This window comes from Pteropus medius, unplaced genomic scaffold (assembly GCF_902729225.1).
Source record: "Pteropus medius unplaced genomic scaffold, Ma_sr-lr_union100, whole genome shotgun sequence".
In the NCBI taxonomy this organism is placed as follows: Eukaryota; Metazoa; Chordata; class Mammalia; order Chiroptera; family Pteropodidae; genus Pteropus; species Pteropus medius.
Genome location: NW_024350319.1, coordinates 738,338 through 765,059, shown reverse-complemented (window position 1 = coordinate 765,059; position 26,722 = coordinate 738,338). Strand labels below are relative to the sequence as shown.

General features: G+C 37.6%; 1 protein-coding gene across 1 annotated transcript in view; it reads right to left on the bottom strand.

Annotated features, from left to right (window-relative positions):
- CACHD1 (cache domain containing 1) overlaps nucleotides 1-26,722 on the bottom strand; it is a 198,476-nt gene that overhangs the window by 122,476 nt on the left and 49,278 nt on the right. The window lies entirely within an intron of this gene.

The window sequence follows — 26,722 nt, the reverse complement described above, 5'->3', positions numbered from 1 at the left end:
GAATAACATAACAGGACTTGCCAAATACGTGTGGCCTTAAGAGATCAAGTTCTTACATGCCAGGAAATATGACAGCCGTGCCAAGACATCAGTCCAAACTGTGACACACAGGCACACATTCTTCCACCGGTCTCTGCCTAGCTAGTACCCACTCCTCCATACATGGCCTGCATTTAAAACATCTCTGCAGATTTCGGACTTTATCAAGCCCTGTCATTATTAAGCAATCACAAGAGATTAACATATAATATGACAAGAAAACTGGAATCCAAGATATGTTTCTGTTAGACACACACACAGCATCAACTTCATCATTTATCCTGAAACTTTTACCTCTGGAACTCTCCAGATGAATCAGGAGTCAGATATGGAGACATCAGCCAAAATTTCCCTTTTTCCTTTCTATCCTACTGCCAAAGTTTGTCAGCATCTGAGACAGCCTAACACACCTGCATGGTTGTAATGCGGAAGACAAGTGCCAAGTTCATTGAGTGCAGTGCAAATGAAGATCAAGGTGCTGGGATGGGGGCGGGGGTGGGGAGCATGGAAGAAACAAACGGGAAGAATTGAGATGGGATGGGATCACAGTCTACAAAATGCTAATTATGAATTATTATAATTTTCTAATGTGCCACTCATTCATTCAACAGATATTTTTTTCTTTCCTAAAAATGACTCTGCTGATGGGAAAGGTACAGATTTTTTTGTAATGGTGATAATGATAATGACATTGGCTACTATTTACTGAATGCTTACTAAGGGATAGACACTGTTCTAAGTACATTATATCTATTTACTTATTTAAGTCTCATAAAACACCTTTGTGACAGGCAGTATTATTATCTCCATTAAACAAATGAGGAAACTGATGAATATTTTTTGAGTGCTTAGTACAATGTTCACATTGTACTGCATATGCAAACTTTATTTAATCTTTAGGAGAAAATTACTGCAGTCCAAAGATGAAAAATTAAGATGCTGAGAAGTTAAATAAGTTACTCAAAATCACTTGGCAAGGCTAGAATTTGAACCCAGGCAGTGTAACTCCAGGTACAGTGTTCCTAACTCTGTTTAGTCTCATGAGAATTTGCTACCTGGTTAGCTTGACACATATAAAAAACACTCCTGTTAGGAGTTAACACCCAAACATAACGCAGATCAAGAATCCCTAATTCCAAAATTCAAAAGGCTCTGAAAATTGAAAGTTTCAAATAACACATATTTAGCAAAACATGACATGACCTGAACTTATCTGGCAGTAAACCTAACTTAAACTGATTTTATAGTCTTTATTAAACCACTTAATGTGAGTACTCATTCATTCTGATGCAGATGTAATAAGCTATCTGATTACAGGATTCTGCTCTAGATCTCACAGAGGGTATTTTATCATCAAGGGGCATTAGGATTCTGAATGCTGAAACATCTTATTTTGGGAAAGGGATTATGAACCTGTAGACCTCCACTCCTGCAACTCTAAGTTTCCAGTGTTCTGGTGAACACCTTAGATCACTGTTATAATGCTTTTAGAGCATGGGTCAATGTCACTGCCACCCATACTCCCAGATCATACTGTAAACTTTTAGACAATTTGATTTTCAAAACCTTCTCAGTACCAAAAAAATGCTTTTATTAAAAATTAACATTATTCACAATTCATGTAGTGTCTCCAAATATTGATGAGTGTGGTCAATTTCTTATTTCATTTCTAAGTGATATTCCAGTGTTTAAAAAAGGTGAGTTCCTCATTAACAATAAGGAATATATGCTGGGAAGTGCTCTCAAGGTTGTTTTGGTCCCTGTTTTACTTATTATCTTAACAATTGTTAATAATAATTTGCTAATACTTCTATGTAGATCCTTTTATAGTTTGTAGGCATTTCCATATTCCCTATACTTAATAAATGTGGGTGGGTAAAAGGAAATTTAAAAAGCAAGAAAGTCTTAGATATGAGTAGTAATGATTCTGTAGACTACCTATTTTATACAACCCTCTAACTCCTCCCCCAGAAAGATGACCTGCTCATAGTATGGAGCTATCACCAAAGCAAAGAATTTTTTGCCCCTCTCCTTCCCGCTGGGGGCAGGGCGGGAGGTGGGGTGTTGTTAGTGAGAGGCCAGTAGAACCTAGGTAAGTAATTCATGACTAAACAGGTCAGCCAGCCATGTCTGATACAAGGTGAAAAGTTCAGGTTTATGTGTGTGCACGATCTCAAGGTACACAGTGAGTTCCCACTACACCCTGTCAATGGATAGCAATCGTCTTTCTTAAAACACAGGGCTTGCTAAGCCCAGCTCTCAAAGGCTTATTAGGTTTAGAACTTCTATAGTTTACAATTTCACACAAATGATCACATTTGATCCCCACAACAAGCCTATGTGGTAGGCAAAGCAGGGATCTGAAACCAATTTTACAGATTAAAAACTACAGCTCAGAAGTCAGAATTCAAATGCTGAGGTCTGAACTTAGGTCTTGAGTTATAAACAGGCACTGCTATTAAGTTTATTCACCTCACATTTTTGTACAGGATAATCTAGGAATCCGAATGTCTGCATGCAGAAAAAAATGAGAATTTTTTTTTATCCATTTAATTTTGAGCAAGATATAATGTGTTGGCATAACCTTATACATATGACCAATGTCAGGAGTAATTAAGAATCCCAGACAAAGGTTTTATTTATTACTTTCTATTGCTATGTGAAACTGTGAAAAGGAATAAAGGGTTTTGTTTTTAATTTGAGCCAGGAATCTCAAGTGACATATCTAGCTGACATTTTGATGACCTCAGGGTAAAGAAGTTCTTGATTGCTACAGGACTTGAAAAATGGAAATGGAAAAGTTTTCCTAAAACATGAAAATGATGAGCAATCCCAAAAGGTCACATTGTTCAATGCTCATGGGTGATTTACTCACAGTAACAGGGTTAGGGAATGGGTGGGTGGGGTAGGTATCCTGCATTCTGTTACCGAGTTGTCACTTTCCCTTATCCCAGTTCCCTGGAGGACCAAAGGAATTCCAGAAATTTGAACTCCTAATTTGAGCACTACCTAGAGGGAGTCTGAATTCTCCTCAGTGTACAAATCTCTTGAAGAGATGACAAAGATATCACCTACCTTTACTCATTATTCTTTCTTACTCTTATCGAATACTAAAAGTAAAAATATGTTTCACTGTACAGTGAAAGGGTCATTAAAATGGGTGGAGTTTTAAAACATTATTTTAACTAGAAATATTTCACCGAATCCTCTTTATTAAATTTATTTCCACCATCCAAAGAAGACAACAAGATGCCTTTATCCTTATGCTCGTGAGAACTGAGTACTCTGATCTAAAGACAAACTGACCTTTCTCTCATTAATACACACACTTTGGAAAACTGGCAGTATCTTCTAAAATTAATTACATGTATAATCCTATAACCCAGCAGTTCCCATCCTTGGTGTATACTGAGCAAAAGCGTGTTCATGTTTATCAAAAGAAAAGCATGAGACTATTATAGCAGCACTACTAATAACAGCCCCAACCTGGAAAACATCCAAATGATTATCAGCAATAGAATAGACAGATAATTTGTCCTGTATTCACACAATGGCATATTCGAGGATGAGAATGAACACAGAATTGCAAGATGCATCAACAAGATGACTCTCACAAACATAATACTGAGTGAAAGCCAGACCCTAGAACGCAAAGTGTGCAATTTCATTTATATCAAATATAACACTAGGCAAAACTAATCTGTCCTGTTAGAAGTCAGGATACTGGTTACCCTTTGTGGGAAAGTGAACAGAATAGGGCATGAAGACTGCTTTTCGGATGCTGAAATGTTCTATTTCTTGATCTGGGTGCTGACTACAGGGATGTGTTCACTTCTGTGAGAATTCAAGCTGTACACTTATGATTGTGCATTTTTCTGTAGGTATGCGATGCTTCAATAAATTTACTTTAAACATACATTCTAGGCAATCTATTTAAGATACATCATAGCCAAATGTTTTTGTATGTTCTTAAAATTATTTATGCATTTAAAAAAAGGACAAGAAATCTATTAACTGGGCTATCATAAATACTCAAAGAAAAAGGGATAACCCACCTGTAATCCAGATGAAATTGTACCATACCAACCAGAGTTACATAGGAATTCACAGATAAGGTCTTCTGAGCTTTCCCTGAGGCTACATATTAATTGCTCCCTCATATTCTAAGTAGATAACATTACTTAGTTCTTCAGCTTCCCAGCAATTTCAGCAAGAAAAAAGTGTCTTTTCACTGGAGTTTCATCCAACCTGGATGCTCTAAATTTATCGAACACAATTTAATCAAATCTTCCCTTTGCATATTTGGCTCTTTTATTCCCCAAGCATTGCCTGCCCCCCTCCTCCCCAAAAAGGGAGGCTCAACTCAAATGAAGTTAGAAATTGAAAAGTCATGTCACAGTCAAATTCAGTTCCCCTTACCTCTACTTCAAGAAAAGGCATCTTGTTGTATACGTGTGCACATATGTGTGCACATGTGCCTGTGTGGTGTGTAGCCTGCTTCCCTTCACCTCCTAAGGGCTGCACCATAGTCCTTTCCTGTCCCCACACCTCACTCCACTGAACCACCCTCCCTACCCAGCATCTCCTTCCCTCCAAATTCTATTTAATTGAGCCTGCTTAACAGATGGCAAGAGAATTCCACTTTGCTGAAACAGGAACAATTATACGAGTTTTTAATAAGATGGTCAGTCCAAGCAGTTGGCCCCATCTTCACTCTTCCAACAGCTCTGCCAAATTTTAACTAGATATTTAAATGAATGGTACAGCACAATACCACTGTGAAGAAATAAATACCTCTATAAAGCCTAATGAGATTTTGTTGGTCTCCCTCTCTGATCTTTGCTAAGAAAATGCAGGAATGAATTTTATTCAAAAGCTTATTCTCTTGATACTTACAGGTCTCTGTCCCAAGCCAATTTGGCTGACAGTTCATTAATAGCTTAATTCTGCTCTGGCTCTCTTCCTATGATCTAGGAATTGTGGCCAAAGGGGAGGAAAATATAGATCACTACAGTTATCTCAAGAAGCTGACCAGTATTAACCATTAAAAGAGAAAGTGCTGGCTGTCATTAAGACAAACTCCAACAATCCTGGACCGGGAATGAAAGGCAACTTAATTTAAGTGTTTCAGAAAGAAAACATATGCATGACTTTATTCTGCCCTAAGCATAACCTATGAATAATCCTTTTACTAGGTTTTAAGAGATCCCTCCTGTCCAGATTAGACACTGTCTGATTCTTATCAGACTATTTAACCTCACACTGTGAAACATATGGAATGTCCAGAAAAATGACATTCTTTAAGGAGGCTCATCACAAATCTGCTGCTATAAATCTGTGCTTCTGAAATATCTCTGAACTTGCTCATTCTGGATATGGGTGGCTCAAGAAAATAGTTTACCAAGAGTACTGAAAAGGTTACCACGAAAAAGAAAACTCGGTAATAACCTAAATGGTCCAACAATAGGAGGCTGATGAAATTACTCTTCGTTCAATCAAAACTATATTGTCCGGCTATTAAAAGTATATTTTTGTTATTGTTAATATTTTTAAAGTAGCAAACGTTAAAACAAATGTTTTAATTATGTGTATGTATGGGGGGGTACATTACCATAATGTTACCATGTTTATTACCAAGGGCCCAGAATGAATTCAGGCACTTTACAACACATTATCTCATTTAATATCCACAAAAATATTTCATCATAGTTACTATGAGGTTGAGAGGTTTAATTTACTCGAAGTTGACCATCAATAAGTGGTCATGTCCGGATACAAAATTTGCCTTACTCCAAAGTTCATATATCATCCTCTGTGTAAACATTATCTTAACAGACAAAATATGTAAGATCTAGAAAGTGATCAAAATTGTAACATGGTGTGCCTGTGAATAACAAATCCAAAATATATTTTCTTTCCTCTCCACCCCTCATCTCAAAATAGAGCATGCGTTTCCTTTATAACAGATAACGACGTTTTTGAGTTGTCACGCTTAAAAAAAAAAGGGAGGGGGATACATTCAGAGTTACAACTAAACTCTACAAAGGAGCATTTTACTGGATCCCTACCTTTAGAGCTCTCAGAGGAAAACATAAGTTCAAGGGCTCATGCATGATCCTCACTATAAAAATTATATCTCGAACACCACAGTGACTTGCAAGAAACAGGGCTATTCCAGTTTCATGACAAAAGGAAATACTTAGGTACTGAAAATCATGGCAGAGGAAGAGGCCTAGATTGGGAATTTAAAACAAAACTAATCAGAAGACAATAGACGACCTTGTGCAAATGGTACTCTGGGTACACATGTCCTGGCCTAAGGACTTCCTTGTTTTCTTTTAAGCTTGCTATATATAAAAAATGATGATAGGTATTGCTTATATAGTGCTGACTATTTGTCTGGCACTGGGTATTTTACATATATTAACTCACTTAACCCCATAAATGTGAAGATGAGTTTACATAGAGAGTAATAAAAATATTATAAGTGTATTTCACACACCATTATGAAAGTTATTCAACAGCCTTGATAGTTATTTTAATATTTTTCTATTCTATTATTGTTAATCTTTTAAGAACATTCTCTTAATGATAGTTATTCTATGATAGTCGAAGGTATGGGGAGAGTAAAAATACCTGTATAGATATTTACCAACTCCAGTCCCACTTCATTCTTAACAACCTCCCACCAGTGCTAAGCTCTCCTTTCTCTGAACCCCTGCAGCAAACACTGTCTTTGCTGTGTTCACTGCAGAAAATGTAAAAATATTAAAGAGAAAAAAAATCTTTTGTCTGATTATTCATTAAAAACCAACTACTGTTTATTCTTAATTTCCTTCCACTCTTTTGGATTGCTATGTTCTAACTTTGTTGTAAATTCTTTGACAACTAGTCCGTGCTACAATTCCTTAGCACAGTACATCGTACATAGTAAGCTTAAGTAAGCATTTGTGTATCCATTAATCTAGGCATTAAATCATCCAGATCATTATTTTGGTTGGCTACACATAATACACCTAACAAAAAAAAAAAAAAAAAAAAAAAGGAGGGATATTGTGTCTCTTTAAGATAAAAAATGTTTCCCCCTTCAACCTGTTTTTCCTTCCCTGTACTCTTTTGGCTCTAAGTATATACACACACAGCTGAGTGGATACTTCAAGTTCACAAAAGAATCAAATCATTAATTCCTTAGTCTGATGGCATTTAACTTAACACCCTTCAAACCAACATGAGCTCTGAATAGTAAAAAAGCATGTGGGAGAGTCACAAGTCAGTGACAAGTGTCACCTTTACAAAGGGCTGCCTGTTTTAGTCTACTCTATTCCTCAAAAGAAATTACAGGCAAAAAGGAATAGCTCACAGTCTGGTTTAGCAGGGAAAAATCTAAAGCAATAACCTCAGCAAGCAAAGTTTCTAGTCTTGATCACTTGATTTCCTGTTGTAGATTCAAAACCAGGAGAGCCGGTGGGTAAATATGAACCCAGAGAACAAAGAGAAGCAAAACAAGACGGAAACACTTCCCCAAATGCAATAAAGCTTCGGAAGGGTTATTGAATTTTTTTTTTTCTGGTCGTCGTTGTTTTGGCTTTCAAAGGGGGTAAAAGGGAAAAAGGAAAGTAAATCAGTTCCACATGTTGGAAAGATTCAGTCTTTAGCCAATGTAATTTGACTATAAGTAATATTCATGACAATGCACATGGCAATCTCTCAGAAATGGAAAGTTGAGTTGCCCAAACGCTTAGCAGATGGTGCCAAATTTCCACTCCCCTAACTCCTAATTCTCCCACTCCCCACCGCCTAGATCTCCATTAAGGCTTTTTGTTTTGTTTCACCTTGAAATAAAAAAGGGGGGTATCTAATGGCTGTGCATTTATTCTTAGGGTGGGGAATGGCACTTTAAGTGTATAAGCCTTCAATATGCAGTGTTCTGTGTGTGCACAAACCCACACAAATGCTCAGGTTTTTGAGAATGGGAATTGGAAACCCCGAAATGCTTAACCTTTCAGACCTAAGTGATGATGTTTAATTAATAACTCAGTCGATCGATCATATCTTTTCTGAAGGAGTCAGAAACCATGTAAAATAGAGCACCATATTCTTAAAGAAGCTTGCTCTCTAGTTGGGAGAAGAAATTTAAAATTAAAAAGTAAGAAGTAATAGTGAACGATGCAATACAGACTCGGTATGAACTCAGTATGTTTGGCACAGGCCCAAGGTGCTGTCAGAGTTGGAAGTGGGGTGGGGGGAGGGAATGGCAATTCTGAAGAGACAAGACTTCGGTTCAACTTTGAGGTCAGATTTAAATAGGAAAAGAGAAAAAGAGCTTGGGTGAGGGCATTTCAGAGCGTTCACAGAGAGGGTCTGGCATATAGTACTTAGCACTAAATATTAAATACTTTGAACTAGGCACTGTTCTAGATGCTGGGGATACAATGAGCATAACACACAAAATCTCTGCCCACATGGACCATACTTTCTAGGTCTCTTGGCCTCAAGAAAATCCCCAAAAGGACTTACGAAGCACTGGCTCGTATACTTGGAAATGGGGGTGTTCAGAGATAAGGACATTGATTGTCTAGGAAAAGCTTACATTCTAGAGAGAGACCCCAAAGTCAAATAATTATGATACAAAGTCAGTTTCACAATGGGAGCTCTTGGAAACAAAACTGAACTAAATGGAATAGAAATAATGGAGCTAGACTGTAGAGGTTATTTCAAGCCAGGAAGAGAAGTTAAAATTTTATGCATATGGTAGGCACTTAGTAAATATTTTTTGAATGAGTAAATGAATAAATGTATATTTGCCAAGAAATAAAGAGCTGTTAAAAGGATTTTTAGCTGGGGAGTGACATGATGAAATAGGTGCTTTAAAAATGTTTATATTCCACATGCTCAGAACCATGCACCCACTTTCCTAAAACTGTTCCTAAGCCTTCTCATGAAAAAAAAGTCAAGTCCATTTAGAAAACAGTTACCTTCCGAAGGGTCTGTGACAACTTTAAGAACCAAATGAACTGGATCAACTTCTAGTATGACACTAGAAGGACCTTGAATTGAAGTTTCCCACGTGTCTTATCTCCTCTGTAAAATTACAAAACCCTCCGAGGGACTGTCTTATGCGATTTTGCATAAATCCCTATAGTACTTGCACAGAGCAATATTATGGAATGAGACTGAGAAATACTTGTTAAAATAATTTAAGAATAACTTAATGAAAAACAACTGTTGTGGTTTAAATCACAGTTGCAGCGCTGCATTCTGAGATGAAGACTAGGTTTTGACATTTTAAAACATGCTACTGTAGGGCTGTTTTAGATGTTTTTCAAATGAAATGTTCATTTATACCATATCTAAATAGAATTTTTATAAATGCAATTCTGATATATTCTTTTATTAAAAGAGGTGCTTTAAGTAAAATCATTAAGTACAGAAACTGTAAATCAAAACTTATCACAAAGTTAATGTTGAATTGCAGCTCTGTACAAACTACACTAGCTCTCTGCCTAGTGAAGTCATTTAGCCCCCTTAGGTCTAGTTTCCCTCACCTATGAGATAGAAAACTAGGTTAGATTATATAAAAACTCAGTGATCCTAAAATTTACACTCTACTATTATGCTAGAATTTTATTGAAATACCAATTGCTCGACTTTTGAGAAGCCACTAATGCTAGGTCTTTCTGCCATATGGCTAGATGTTTCAAGACAATTACATTTGCTGATATAATTTGACCGAAATTGTTTTTAAAAAAAATGTTATAAACATAGCTGTAAAGCTTGCTGCAGAAGGAATGACCAAGTATTGAAGGGATGAATTTTTTAAGATGAAAATTTAAATAGAGGAAACCAATCTTGAGAATGATGAGTTTAAATGTGGACATTTAAAACATGAATCAAAGCAGTTAGCCTTTATGGAATAAATGTGATGCTAATATTAATACATGAACGTCTCCCCAGTCCTCCTTGACTGTATTGTTTTTCAGGCTCTCACAGTCAGGGTGCCTGTCACGCATATCAAATGCCATGGTAACAACCCTGGCCTGTAAAGGCTCCAGCACAACATGCCATGAGTCTCAACAATAATTAACTAACATCTTGATGAATGATGGTTCTCTGGGCTCAGACTCACGATATAATTTTAATGAATAAATAAATACTGGTTCAAATTTTTCTTCAAGGTTTTAGGGCTAAAAAAAATAGAAATGTGAAAGGGGAATTAAGAAAACACAACAAAATCCTGCTGTAACCAGCTAGGTGGCCTTGGAGAGGTTAGATTTGCTCCATTTCCTAATTTGTAAAACTGAAGTGATAATAATAGCTACCTCATAGGGTTTTTGTGGGGTTCAATGGACGTACAGCACTTATTCCTTACACACGATAAAAGCTCAACATACAGTAACTTTTAAAACTCATTCAAAAAGAACAATTATTCCCAGGAATAAAAAGTCATTTGAGATTACCCACGTCCCCATCCCAGTGTCAGAAACTTTACCAAGTCAGCATTTCTGAAGACTTCCAAAGTGACAAGACTTATTAAAAACTGTATATTTCCAGGAAATGGCTTTCACATTAGCTCCCTGTGCCTTTACAAGCTTGGCTCCCAGTCTCAACAAACTGGCTTCTTCAAGTTTCTTTAGAAACCCACATGCAAGCTGGATCCTTAAAGTGACTTTTCCCCTTGATTATTTATAGGACCGGGTGGAGAGCACCTGTCTGAGCACACCCTAAATCTCTAGTTTACTTGAGCTCAAGGCTGTATAAACACGCCAAGGAAGCCCAAGGAGTAAATGGAAGTTGCAAAATACATGGCAGAGGTTTTGATCCCTTCCAATCTAGTTTTGCTCAACAAGCAGGGTTTCTACTGGGAGAGAGGCAAGGAGTCCTAAAAATCCAACCTGCACATGCTAAGCAAATAGGGGCTGCAGGAGAGGGGGAAATGCAACAATCAGCTATACTTCCAACAGAATGCAAAGGGCTCATCTGAGACACCTTCCCAGACCTGCCCTAACAGAGGCAAAAAGATTAAATCTCCTTTAAGTGCTGTCATTAAATATTTACTTTCACATTGTACTGCACGTATTTGTTTATCATCATTAGTAGTGACCTCATAGAGAGCAAGGACAACTCCTACTCACCTGGAGAGGAGTGTGGGGACTAAGGTCTGGGCTTTGGGATCATCCAGACCTCAGCTACCTCAGCTGCGTGGCAAATTATTTACATCTTCTGGGCCTAAGTTTCATTATGGGAATTTAAGCAACATGCCTCCAACTCCACAGAGGCAAAACAAAGCGATAATCACCACCTACTAGGTTGGCTGTGAAAATTGAATGGGATGATCAAGCTAGGATTGTGTCTGGCATATTGTTTTTGCCCAATTAAGTATAGCTGTATTAAAATTCTTATTATTTCTCTGAATATCTAGCATCCAATGTAATCACCATTCATGTCCAACAAATGCTTAATGGATAAATAAAAGTTTTGGTACAACTTCCACATTTGACGGAAGAAAAACCAAGTCTCAAGGAATATGATAGATAACCAGCCAGAGAGAGAACCAAACACTGGATTCTCCTAGCTTTCAGTCTTCCATTATTAGATGTTTCAACATGCTGATTTCTCATGTAATTTTTAAGAATCTGGCTGCACAGGATACTGAACTAAAAACTAAACCCTATTTATTTACCCCACAAAGCCAGTGGGAATGGGAAGAGAAACCATATTATCTAAAACTACTGAACAAGGATAAAACCAGAACATCAAATTATTCTCCCCGCCAAGTAAATATTTAATTTGGCTCGAGTTCCTGGAAGCGAGCATGGTATAGCGGAAAGAGCATGGCTTTTGGAAGCAAGGATGTCAGACGATGGCCCTCAGCTCCACTACTTAAGGGTTGGAAGCATGTTGTTTAAATGCCCATAGCCTCCATTTTCACTTCACTAAAAATGGGTATAATATTTACCTTGGGCAGTGACTACTAACACATATAAGCTTTCTTTTCGGGATGGTGAAAATGTTCTAAAATTAGATTATGGTGATGGTTGCACAACTCTGGAAATACACTAAAAACCATTAAATTATACACTTTCAGTAGGTGACTTAATGGAATGCAAACTATATCTCAAGAATATCTACCTCATGGTCATAGCAGCAAGGACTTAGTTATTTTCTATGTGAGGAATATGGAGAGCATGTAGTAGGTACTCAATGAGTTACATAAAGCAAATTTACATCATTAAGGTAGTGACTATCAAACTTGAGAGGTACGAAACAAATCCTGGTTTGTTAGTTATGAAATGCAGATTCCTGGGCCCCCACCTCCATAGATAATGAGTCCACTAGCGCAGGGAAAGCCAGTATGTATAAGAATCATCAATGTAGTCCTGATGGAGGTGGCCTACTGATCGCTGTTTGAAAAGTCCTGCACGGGGGAACCTTTCATAGCACTTCTACTGTGAATCTCCTTAACATGTCAGTAATGATTGCCTTGTACTGAGTTTCCGTATAAATCCCAAATTCCATTAGGTATACTCTAACGTATGGTCTGATTAAAAGAAATTTTTTAAAAGTTAAGAAAAAGAGGGAAAGAGAAATGTCCACTACTGCTGACCACTTAGAAGGAAAAAAAAGGGGCATTTTCCAAATCTTCAGGCACTAACAGCTGCTCTCCGCTTGCAGCCACCATGTTTAGGATTAGGGCTAAAATAAGCTTTCGGTAGGGCTTCCTAAAAGGACAGGAGGAAGAAAAGCAGGAACAAACACTGATTTGTCATGCCTCTGCCTTACCATCACCCAGAAAGGTGTGGCTTGCTATCCCTGTTTTACAAATGAGGAAATAAGGCTCACTGTGATGAAGCAGCTTCCTCCAAGGTCACACATCCATCCACAGAAAGGTGGCCGTTGCTCTTCCCAAAACTCCAGTTTTCCCTGGAGGCCATGGCTCCAATCTGGGATCAAGATCTCTAGGTCCCTCAAATTGCTAGAGCAGCTGGTGAGCTTCCTTTGTCCTAGCTTTAGCCTTCTCCAGCTGAATGTTCTGGAAATATTCACTTTCCAGTCGTGGTCTAGCTTGGTTTTCTGTTACTGTATACAGACTATGGGCCAGCTCTGAGCTAGGCTCTGGAGGACACAGCACTAAAACAGTTCTATCCTTAAGAGCTAACGGTGCAGGGGGAATGAGGGCAGTATAAACAAATGTGCATAAGTTGTAGGTAGTGGCCAGCATGAGGAAGGGACATGGGATCCAAACACAATACAAAGTTACCTAGAGCCTCAATCTCAGCACCCAACAGGGAACACTAAGGCCTGATGTGCAGAGCAGGGAAGACAGAAGGAGAGTTAGTTGGTTGGCCATTGGTTGTTTTGGCCTGAAATTCATATTCATCGAGAGTTCCAAACTTACACTTTTGATCTCTCTTTATGAGAGTTTATACCTATGAGAGTCACAGAGATAAAAGGACAGATTGGAAAGAAAAAGATATCTGTTATGAACTTTGCACTGGTATTCCATTAATAGAACATACCATGCATATATGTAGTATTCTCTAAATACGGTCGTTAAAAATAACTGCTGAAATGGGTCCCCGAATGGCACAATTATGCTGCACTTTTGTGCTGAGTTAATTTTTAAATTGAAATATTTAAAATATAACAGTGTTGGTAACTGTTTAGCGTTTCTTCATTTATTAATACACAGCTTCAAAACTGACTGCAGGTGGACTGGACTGCTCAGTCTCCGAAAGGCCCAGCTGTTTTTAATACTCACGGTTGAACCTTGGCTACCCGAGAATTTGCATTATTCCTCATCTGTGGCAACCACCGTCCAGCCTCTGCGAGGCTTCACTTTGAAGCTCTGTTCAGAACTCTACCTCTCATACTCAGCTGCCCTCACTCTGCCACAGTCATCGCTTATTCACACCCTGCCTCTCCCTCTCTCTCCAAAAGATACCGATAGAAACAAATCCTTTACCCGTCATCTATTCCTCCTCCTAGTAGTAATACTACTATTACTTTACTCTTCCTCATTATATAACCTTTAAGGTTAAGAATAATAAGCTTCTTTTTATAGAGGAGAAATCAGAGTTTGTAAGTGACAGGGCTGAGATGTGAACTCAGAGGCTGACTCTAAGGCCAAGGGCTCTTGTCACTTTCCAAACTCTCCAGTAGCTTCCAAACCAATTCAGAGTAAAAGTTCAAAGTCTTGCTCCAAGACTACTATGTCATGCACACCCTTCAATCTCCCTACTGCGCTCATCTCACTTCAATCTGTTCCAAACACACTGGCCTCCAGGTTGCTATTCAGATGTGGTGAGACTTTCCAGCCACAGGGCCTTCGCACTCCTTTTTTCCCTCTTTCTGAAACACAAAGGCTCTGGATGGACTTGCTCCCTCCCTACCTCCAGGGTTCTGCTCAAATTTAATTTTATGCAAAACAGCAACACCAGGAGCTCTTGCCACATCTGACATGCCCTGTTATTTTACTCTTCACTGTCTGTCTCCCCATATTGGTACATATGCCACATGAGCACAGGGACTTTGCTTTGTCCCCACAGTGTTCCCAGGGCCCAGAACCATTCATTTAATGAATTCATGAGAAGGGTAAAAGCTGTACATCTACCATGAAAGAAACATACCCACTGGGAATTTATAGCCCAGGGAATCATTCAAAGAGGTAGTTTCCCCTACCTAGAATACACGTTGCCTCTCAGTTACCTGTTAAGTTCATCATTAGGGCTCCCTTAATTTTCATCTCCTTGGAAAGTCCTTCCTGATCTCCATGCATGAGAGCATCCCACTATCCTAACACTAAAAATGCACTGCAACTATTTATTTACACATCTATCCCCCTCACCCTTGATATCTTCTGGATTTCTCAAAGATAAAGATTCTTATTTATCTTCCCAGCACATAGTAGGTGTGCTATTTTTTGATATATGGTGTGATGCTACCTTCTAATTTGTTCCACAGAAGCTGTCAGGATTCAGGTATCAGTATAAAAGTTTGGCGTTAACCTAAACCATGACATGGAAGATTCTCCGGCCCAGAGTATCACCAACCTAACTAGTCAGTGTGTGAACACACTCAGTCTGTGCTGGTGTAGCAAACACTTCTCTAACCAACAGAGAGACATCAAGGGTAATAAGCAAATTAACAATCTGAGAATCACTCTAAACACATTTCAGTTTGTAGATACGAGTTCTGCCAGAGTTTATGTTCTTATTGACCTTGTTTACCTTCCCCCCCCAAAATTCCTTAAGGCAGTCTTTTTTTGTAATTGTTCCAGTTCTCTTTCTTTCTCATGCATACGTGTATGCATGCACACATATGTATGTACATTTTTACACCCTGCATATATATTCACATTTGCCCCAAGTCACTAACAAATGAAAAGCAAAGAGACAGTAGAAGCAGCGGTATTTTCTAAGCATCAAGATTCCTAAGATTCGATTCCTAACAAATCGTATGTTTGCCTGGATTCCTCCCTTCTCAATCTTTTCGACCCTAATTAATAATTGGAAGAATCCATAAACACTAAAAAATGCAGGCAGGTGAACATTTTTGCTTAATGTCAGTAGAACTGCATTAGACTACACTGAACTGGATTCCCTGGTGTCTACCTGATTTTTGGACCTCTGCAGTGTTTCCTTTCAAAGGCGTTTGGGGCAGGCATTAAATCAGGGTGCTTTTCATTATGTCCACAATGCTTTATTTCCAAGTTTAAGGAACAAACCCAGCAGAGAAGCACTCCATGCAATGAACAGACTTGCTCGGAATTAGAGAACTAGATAGCTAAATGTGATATACAATTAATGGCCAATAAGATTTTCTCAGCCGTAAAAAAAAAAAAAAACCAAATTCCTAGGGAAGAAGTATTATTTTTATTTCATTCTTTCTTCCTTAAAAAAGGAGGCGGGAATCCTGACAGAAATGTGAGCTTACCCTGGATTTCCAATTAACTGCTCAAGGGGAGAGTCAACCCATTAATAATGGTAGAAAAAACCCTGCATCACTTTTTACCTTGACCAGGTAAATGAGGCTAAATGAATGTCTCACATTACACCTTCACTATTTTTAAGCTTGGTCCTTCTCCAATTAACTTTTTTTTCGAGGTATATACACAGAGATTTCTAAGATCTTGTCGATGGCTTTGATTTTTTTCTCAAATGTCATTTCTTAAAACAAGGTTTTCACTTTTCATTTAAAGGTTGCTATTCTAAAACCTCTAGGAAGGGTTATTGAGACTCATGGTCTCAATGGCCCCGGGTAATGCTAAATTGCTAAGGTGCCAGGCATCAGCAATGAAGCACCCAGTGTTCTTCCAATTAAACTACAGGGCAATATGTTGAGCATAATTTTAAGTTTGAAAAGAACAGTTCTGTGCTATTAGATGCTGACCACAAAGGACACTTGACTCTTTTATTGCCAGGTACTGTGCTATTTCAGGAGACACCAAATGATCCTAATTATAGAATCCTATCAATGTCAGTCTCAAAGACATCTCTTTTCTTTTTCTTCTCTTTCTAGTCGGTCGATCCTTATCAATCACAAACAATAACAAGGATAGAAAAGTAGATTTGGGCAAAATCATGGAGGACCTAGAAGCAATGCTGTGAAGACTTAGAAGTAATAATGAAGTAATAAGCCTTTGAAGTAACGTTTAGAACAGGAGAATGAACTGATCTGCTGAGTACATGTAGTAGAATAATTGGGCAGTGATAGAAGTAAGACCCATTACTAGCAAGTTGAAATATAATATAGTGTTGAACATGGACATCAGGGTCAAAAGCTATTGTAAATTCAAATCCCAGCTGTCATTAACTAACCGCATAGCCCAGGGCCTATTACCTTACCCCTAAGGCTTCCTACCTCTGCACCCAATTTTCTGCATAATAGGAGAACAATTCTTAGTACTGAGATGATTCATTTCTAATACAGTAAAAATGTGGTAACAGAGTAGCCAACGCATAGTAGGCACTCAAAAAAAAATGATAACTTTTGTTGTTGCTGCTGTAATTAACGAGAAAGAGAGAGAGAGACAGACAGACAGAGATGAGGAGGGCTAGAATAAGTTGATGGTTCTAGAACTGAAAGGGACAAGGATACAAGGGACATTTTTGAGCTCTCAGCTGCTGACTGGTTCTGGGGTATTGAGAGATACATCAAAAATGCCAAAGAAGTTTGAAAGCTGGGTAATTACAGGACCAGCAATGATAGGTTCCATTTTTAGTGTGTTAGTTTTACCTAGTCAAAATGAAGGAAACAGGAAAGAGAGAGAAACAATATTCTCCACAATCACTGCAAAGGCAGAAAAAATTTACAGCATAGTTCCCGAAAGTTACTCCATTCTTTCAAACAGGATACAGACATTAAGCCATTTCTTTTAGAAAGGGGTTTCTCAAGAAAAATTCATGGAATTTAATTAAAAATAATTTTTTTGAAAACGTATGTAACTTATATACTCTTTTACAAAAGTAAGCACCAAGACTATAGACTCATAAATTCAAATCCCATTTTTTCCCCCAGTTTATACTGATACTTGGGACAGCATGCAACTAGAATAGAACATAACCCAATGAAAGGTAGGAAAGTATGGTAAGAAAACGTATTTTTTTTAAATGTCAGCTGTCAGCATTGTAAAATAAATCCAAGAGTCTTCTATTTAATTCCCATGCCATGAAAATAGGGGAATACCATCAATTATTAGAAGATTTTTTTAAAAAGAAAATTATATGTAATTACAAAGCTCAATGTCAATAAAGTTATTTTTAAATAATGATAGTAATAATGATCATCTTTTCAGAGATCCCACAAAAATGTTTATAGTACTCTAAATCTCATTAGTCCACAAGAGTAAATAAAGCATTAGCCTTAGCAAAGGAATAAACCTAGGAAAATTTTTTTTTCAACAAAGGAATTTTCTCTGGTCATTTGACTTTGCTCTTAACTTTAAACAAAAAATAAAAAAGGGGTAGAGTTTTGCCTCCAGAGACAAAACTAATAATTCATTCAAAATAAATCTCTGTTGCGATGTTATTCAGAAGGATCCTATTTATGTTAACTTCATTATTTAGGAAGTCCCCGTGCTGATCAAATATATAATGTCATCGTCATTAAAATAATTAAGATTCCCTAGGCAGACACTCACAGTTGAAAGGGGGTGGGTGGGTCTCAATTTTTTATACCACTGCAAGGTTTTCTAAAACTCATTCATATTTAATTTTTAAGGATGCTTTGCAGCCCATTAAATATTTAACAGTCAGAGGGATTTCAAACCAGAATGCTAAATGTCAACCTATTCCTCCAAAATACTTTTTATTTCATTTGCAGTAAATTAACTGGACCTCCCTTCAGAAACAGGAAAGAAAAAAGGCCTTCAAACTTAACTCACATTAGGACATTGAGATAATAATATCTATCTACATAATTAGACCATGTAAGAGATTTGATTTTAAATACCAGCCTTATTAAGCATTGTAGAATTTTAAAGTAGGGCGGCTCGCATTATAAATGGAGATAATCTTTCAGAAACTCATCTCCCGCTCCTTTCCAGAATTCATTCTTCATCGAGCAACATCCATTAACATAGAGAATGGATGTGATAAGTCAGCACTAGCAAAAGCAGAGACAGTGAGATTCCACAGCACCGGGCCAATTAGCAATACAAAGTGACAACTCAGAAACACAGCTCAAAACTGGACCCTAATTAAAGAAGGGTCTTAGAAACCCATTTTGATTTTTGTAAGGAGTTAGGTCACAGACCATGTGGTAACCAGTACTTGCTGAACCCCCATTTCAAAAAAGAAAATATAGTCTTTTTATAAATTTGTAAACTCATTCCAATATTACAAGTAATAGTAAAATCTGCTTTACTTTAAACAGAGAGAAGGAAATTGGTTTTAAACCATGGTGATCAGGAAAACAGAAGAAACGTAAAATTTTTTATTTATTTATTTATTTTTTTTTAAGAAAGAATCGAAAGTCTCTATGACCCAGGGAATCCATGAGACTGAATCACAGCAGGTCAAAATTCAGTTCCTCCAGGCTTTAAACACTGGATAGATAGATACCTTTACACAAGACAATTTTACAACTACACTGTGTGAAGGTATGTTCATACTGTTACCACGCAAAACACAGGACGAAGAACCCTCCTGAAGAAAGGCCTACTCTGTCACCTAGATGGGAAGAGGGACTACGGATTTGCTGTAAAGGCTCAAATCAAGAGGAATCCAGTGGGGCTTCACAATGTTTCCGTAATAAAAAGTAAGTAGTACACTTTAGAAATGCCAGCAAGGAGTGCTGTCTAGCTGTCACATGGGCTGCACTCAAGGATTCCTGGGTATCCTTGTCTAGCTATCACATGGGCTGCACCCAAGGATTCCTGGGTATCCTTGATCTATAACAATTTCAGTAGAAATGGAAAAGTAGACAGGGAAACAGCATCCCAGTCCATGAATGCAAGATCTGCATCCATCCCCACTCTGCTCCACTGCCCTGCACTCACCGTTTTATGCCATTTAATAAGAATCAAGTTATTTTTCTGACTTGTTTTAAAGATGTCCTTAAAAAACAAAAGCCATCTCTAACTCCCTATGTTGTTCTTCCCATCTATCCAACAAGAAAAATCAGGCAGGCTCTACTGACTCCAAATTGCTTGCTATACCAAAGGTTTACTGAGCGTCTAGAAAAGTTCCACTAAGTAATCCACTCATGACGCTCTGGCTAAATGACGGGTGTGGCTGTCCTTTCCCCTGGAGGTTTTGTGAAAGAATCTGGTAATAAACTGAGGCTCACAGTCTACCACCCAGCAATGTAAACCCAAACCAGAGGTTGTTGGAGGATGGAGGAATGAAGAAATGGTCTTCACAAGAGCTGGGGCTCTCAAATCGCAGGGTTCCAGACACCCCTAAGGAAAAGAAAAGGTTTCTGACTTACATGGAAAAAATAAATAAATCTGGAGAGCTTTTTGCATTAGCAGGAATGGGAAATTACTTCACTTCATCAATTTTGAAACTTTAACTTAATTGCTTCTTTTCCTAATGCCCTCCCTTCCACTCCCAGTCTCTTTAAACTTGAGTCTAAAAGAAACTCTGTTACAGAGCAGTCAGCCCTCTCAGGACTGTTCAAATTCCAAAACAAGTCATAGCAAGCTGGAACTTTCTTTCCTTTCGGGAATAACATTGTTATTGTTATTAACTACATTTGTCTCTTTCTCAAACCGCTTCAAAAAACAAAACAAAACAAAACAAAAACAAAAACAAGTCACTTGAGGTCCTCGTGGTCCCCATAGACACAGGTCAACATGAATCATTTCTTACAGTTTTTCACCACTGAAAGATGAATGAAAAAGAAAAGGGCAGCTGAGAGGAGAAACCACCCATAACGTGGAATCTCGCGCACACCTTAAGTATGTGCAGGAACCCATAGCATGTAGAGTCTTAAAAATAAAAGACAACAGTTCACACAGTCTGTGTGGCGGATACCAATGCAATTAGGCCCATTTTAGCAACTCAATGCACATTAGTTCTGAGACGTTGTGGCTTGCCCCAAATGAGCTGAGCTCAAACTCAAACTCCCATCTTCTGATCCTAAGTCCCAGGGAGTTGCACAGTTCATAAATCCAATGAAGCAATGCTGAGGCAGGTTTTTACTTGGCCCTAAGAGTAGCGCTTAATGCGGATTCAATTCTTCCCAGGTCCTAGATCATCTGCCCATTCGAAAGCAATAATAATTTATAAAAGCAAGCATACACCCAGAACAAAAACAAAAACATGGTTGCTCACATTCCTCAGATTTTTATAACTACATGAAAACTGAGTAGGCAGGGTCCTCATCCTCACCTACTATTTTCTGGGAGAGCAAAATAAGATTAGTGAAGCCCAGTGGTTTACTAGGAGGGGGTTTGCTACTTCCCTTCTGCACACAGGTCTGTCCATGTAATCTCACAGGCAGGCTGAAGAATGCAATGTTGCCATTACCTAATGAAATCCCGAAGTGTCCAGAGAGAGAGAGAGAGAGAGATCTAACCAGCACGCTACACATGTGGGATCAATTAGGTGGAAGTGACCTTTATATTTAGGAAAATACTAAAATGCCAGCCAGCCCCCTTAATGTCTGACCTACATCTGAAACTAAAGAACAGCACTAATTCTAAAGATTTAAGCACTTCAGACTACTGTATTTGGTCATCAGTAATACAGTGTGGTAGGAAAAAAAAAAAAGCCAGGACAAGGAATTAAGTGAGCTGCACTGAGAACCACAATGTCAAAACTGGACACGATTTTTCAGGGCATCTAATTTGACCCACTCGTCTTTCAGGAGAGGAAAAGAATGTCTGGATAGGTTATTAGTTTTCTAATTCAGGGTGAATATCTAGGTGACATTCTTTGACTATGTACTAATCATTGAGAGATTCTTCCCTAGCTCTGTCACTTCAAATCCTTGGGTGATCATATTTTTATCCCCTGTCTCTGACTGCATACTGATTTCTCAATGCCATTCTTGACAGGAGACCCAATACCAAACTTTTCTTGTCTAGACTTTCAGGCATTTCAGAAAAATTATAAAGCAGAATACAAAATAATATTTATTTTATAATATGATAATATTTGATAATGGCAAAGGGAAATGAGTGGGGAGGCATTTGCCGAGACTGTCCATGAGTGGTGGTATTATGGATATAGAGGGTATAGACATATAGGATAGAAATTAAGGCTCCTCAGGGACATAAAGTTCAAATTCTGGTTCTCCACTCACTAACAATGCAAATTTGGGCTAGTTACTTGGCCATTCTTGCACAAGTTCCTCATCTGAAAAGTGGGAATAGTAAGTCTCTTGTCCATGAGATTGCTGTATTAAAAATGATACATGGAAATTGATAAGTAGCCAGAATTATAACAAGCGCAATGAATAAAGCTATAATCATCACTATCGCCACTACCACCAGCATCATCACCACCAGTGCTTTTGTTTCCAGACTTTTTCCTGCATTGAACGTGTTGTTTTTGTAATTTAAAAACATTATTAAAAATATTTAAAGGACAATTTTTCCCTTAATTCTGCCAATTAATGGTTCTTACAATACCGAAAGTTATATCTAGAATGATATTTTTCTAGAACTCCTATCTGGATTTTGATAGTGAACTAGTTACTAGCTGTCATTACTATCACAAATGCAGTTAGGTGGGTAAGCAAATATAGTGTATTTAAAGGACTTTTTACATAGTTAGGTGCTAACTAGCTCATATGCTCCTCCTATGAGCTAGCAAACAAGCCAATAATTTGTGCAATGGCATGAAGATAAGGGTTAAAAATACTATGTGTGGTGCTATATGACCTTGAATATGAGCAGACATGGGGCCAAATATGACAAAACACTGAAGTGGGTGTTCTGGAAAAAGGTGAAAATTTTCCTATAAATTATTCACATAGAGGTCAATATTCATTCCTATACTTGCTTATCATTATTCAAAATAGTAAAATAATCTAGAACTGCTTGAAACTGTTCCTTTCCTCTAAAACAACACAAATAATCTCATTGAAAATAAGTAAAAACAGTAACAAAAAAGTCAGCAAAATTGTTACAAGCCTTTTCAGAGCCTGGCACCATTTACATCACAAAGTTTGAAAATTACAAAAGAAGTTGGAATGCTCACGTTTTATTATATAGCAAAACCAAGAATAAAGCATAGAATAATTTCCAGATGGTGTCCTCTTTTGTACAGATTTTTCAATTCAACATTGTTCTGAAAGCTTTAGTCATCTGAATACAGAGCTGTAACAATTCTATGCAAGAATCTTTTCTTGGATAAAGACTCATATACTACATTTACTGGGGTCCCTAGCCGTTGGAAAGAGGGCAATAAAGAATAAAGCATGTGAAAGTCTCTTGTACAAATAGAGGAATCAGTGATTAGGAAAAACCCCCAAGTGACTAAATTCTCTATAGGCTATTTCTGATTTCTCTAGTTATGGGATATATATAACCCCATAAATGTACCTTTTATCTATAAACTTCCATTTAAAAATTGCCAAGATTTACAGAATCATGGGTTTAAAAAGCATCAGAGGAATAAACAACATAACTATGAAACAAAGGGCATTGCAGATTAGCATCTATAACATACAAAGCCAAAAGGGCACTGTAAGTAGCAGATGATTAGGGCTTCAGATGGGTACAGAAAGCCTCTGTATACTGTTTCCCTCTGAAAAGTGTGTATTCCAGTAATTGCTCCTACATGCACCTTCACACCAGTTAGAAAAGGGCATCCAAATTCAGAAGACCCACTTCTGCGTAATGCAAATGTAGCTCCGAACGAAAATGCCTCCACTGCTGTATTAGAAATGAACGAACCCACCCCAAATATTATCATGGAAACGGATAAAACAAAGTAAAACAGTATAACAAATCTCCACAAACCATTATTTAGCTTTAACCATTACCAACTCAACAGTCTATCTTGTTTATTCGTATGTCCAGTTTCCCACCCTATAATATCACCCACAAATAGTTTCTATAAAACTCTATAAGGTAAAGATTCTTTTTGTTTAAAAAAAAAAATCACAATACCATTATCACACCAATAATTCCTGAAATCATCAAGTATCCAGTCAGGTTCAAATTCAACTGCCACACTTTCAAATACAAATGCTCTAATGGGAAGAATGGGAGCAGGACATCAGAACAATTTATGCTTTTGTTTTAAAACTGTGCCAGCACTTAGAGCATAGCATGATCTAGTTCCTTGGACTCAAATCATTCCAAACTTTACGAAGGGTCCTTTCTTTCTCTTGCAGCCAAGATGTAATATTCTTTTACCTGGAGAAGAGGCCATACCAGAATAAAATACAGGAAGTCATTTTCCCCCCCACCGGTGTTTTCATGATCAGGAGGAAACTACTAAATGAGCTCAAATCTCCTGAATTTTGCCTATGCCCCAAGAATATTTTTTTATGAAATATTTTTCTTTTGAAGTTGCAAATATAGTATAATGAGTTCCTGTGTACTATTCACCCACCTCCCCAACGATAACTTTTTATATAACAGAACTTTTAAGAACTTGCGCCAATCTCATACGGCCAACTGATTTTAGAAAAGGGTGCCAAGACCATTCAATGGGGAAAGAAGGGTCTTTTCAAGAAATGGTGCTGGGACAGTTGGATAGTCACATGCAAAAGAATGAAGCTGGATCCTTATCTCATACCCTATACAAAAATTAACTTAAAAAATGGATCAAAACCCTAAGTATAAGAGCTAAAACTATAAAATTTTAAGAAAACAGATAAATCTTCATGACCTTAGATGTAGCAAAAGATTCTTAGACATGACACTAAAAACATGACTGACAAAAGAAAAAAATATGTATGTAGGACTTCATCAAAATTTAAAACTTCTGTGCTTCCAAGGACATCATCAAGAAAGTGAAAAGACAGCCCACAGAATGGGAGAAAATATTTGTAAATCATGTATATAAGAAGAAATTGGTATCTAGAATATATAAAGGATACTTACAGCTCAATAGCAGAAATAATTTTAAAATAGGCAGAGGATCTGAATAGACATTACTCCAAGGAAGATATGCAAATGTCAATAAGCACATGAAAAGCTGTTCAAATCATTAATTATTGGGGAAATGTAAATCAAAGGCCACAATGAGATACCACTTCACATCTACTATGATAGCTAGATAAAAACTCAGATAATAAGAAATACTGGTGAGGAGGTGGAAAAATCAGAAGTTCATACAGTGCTGGACGGAATGTAAAATGGTGCAGCCACTGTGTAGAACAGTCTGGTAGTTCCTCAAACGATTAAACAGTTACCATATTAACTCAGCAATTCCAGTCACAAGGGAAATGGAAACACATGTCTACACAAAAACTTGTACACAAATCCTTATAGCAGCATTATTCATAGAAGCCACAGGTGGAAACAACCCAAATGTCCATTGATTGATGAATAAAATATGGTATATCTATACAATGGCATACTATTCAGTCATAAAAAGAAATCACATACTGATGCATGCTACGACATGATAAATCTTGAAAATATTAAGTTACATGAAAGAATCCAGTCACAAAAGATCACATCTGGTTCTATTCCTATGAAATGTTCAGAATAGGAAATTCTATAGGGAGAGAAAGTACATTACTAGCTGCATCCTTCAGACTGACGGAGGAGGGTAGGCAGGTGACAGTGGAACAGTACAGTACAGTTTCTTTCTGAGGTGATGGAAAAGTTCTAAAATTGACTGTGATGATGGTTGGCAATATTTATGAATCTACTAAAAACCACCGAACTGCACCCTTTAAATGGCTGAATTAAATGGTATGTGAATTATATCTCAATAAAGCTATTTAATAAATTCATAGATATACTTAAAAAGGCGATTCTGTGCTATCATTCTGTTGTTTTAACGTCTTTCCTGGCCTCAGTCAGGGGCACATCACTTCCCGACAAAAGAAGGGCAAAGGAAGTGCAGGTGCCTCTTGGAGATATCGGTGCTTTTCACACAAGTTCTAGGGAGACAGCCAAAGGGCAATATCAAAGCTTTTCATTTACTATCACTGAAAGAAAAGAGTTTGAAGCACAAAACACCTTATTCTTTACATACTGTACCACCCATTATAACAAAAATATAGTGACAATGCTTTCCCTACTTGCTTCAAAGTCTCTGTTAAGAGTGAAGTGTAACAGTACTCAATAAGTACTGACATGAGTTTGATTTGATTGATTTGGGAACAAAACTGACAGGATATATAAGCACCAATGGGTGCTTCAGAATCTTGTGCAAGCAGGCATTCTTGTACCTAGTGTCACCTTTAAAAAAATGGTCTGCTTGGAAACCCGCTCGTTCAAGACAACAGCATCTTCTGGAAGCAAGAGGGCTCAAGTAGGAAATAGAAAGCTGGGTTTTCCTGGCTGCACGAATAACAAATCATAAAACCTCCTTCCTCTGTCTCCTTTTTCTCTGTGAATAGAGGTACCTTTGGGAAGGGGCACAAGGGAGCCTTCAAGAGTATTGGTAATGGCTGTTATCTTGACTTAGGTGGGTGGGTTACACAGGATATAAATATGTAAAATTTCATCAAGCTGTACATTTAAGATTCGTGTACTTTACTGTATCTTGCGTCTCAAAAATAAAATCAGAAAAAAAATGGTTTCTGTGAAAACACTTTGTAAACTGTCAGGCACTATTTAATTGAAAGACCTTACCATTTTAGGAGGTTTTTTTTTTTAAAGGTCGGTTTTTAATTTGGAACACATTGAATAACGAAGTAGTCGTACGTTCTCCAACAGTCCTCAATTCAATAAAGTTTACCATGCAAAGGTCATGTTATAGGCGCTGTGAGCATCATACGAGACACAAAGCACTGATCATACGCAGGATGGTACCCTGTTAACCACAGTACAGCGGGTCCTCTAATGTTCCGTTCAACACTGTTTTGTTATAATGTTGATGAGATGCCATGGGAACTCAACTCTTGTTCATATTAGTTAGCTTATGGGAAAACTGGTTTTACTGTATGTCATTTCACTTAAAGTCGCAGAACCTATTGACAACGTTAAGTGAGGACTTACGGTATTAACCTTGTGGAACAAAACAAAACCTATCTGATGTAAGTAGTAAAATAAGACCTCTTCCCCACTAAAGCTCATTTGTTTCTTGCCTAGACCATATTGCAA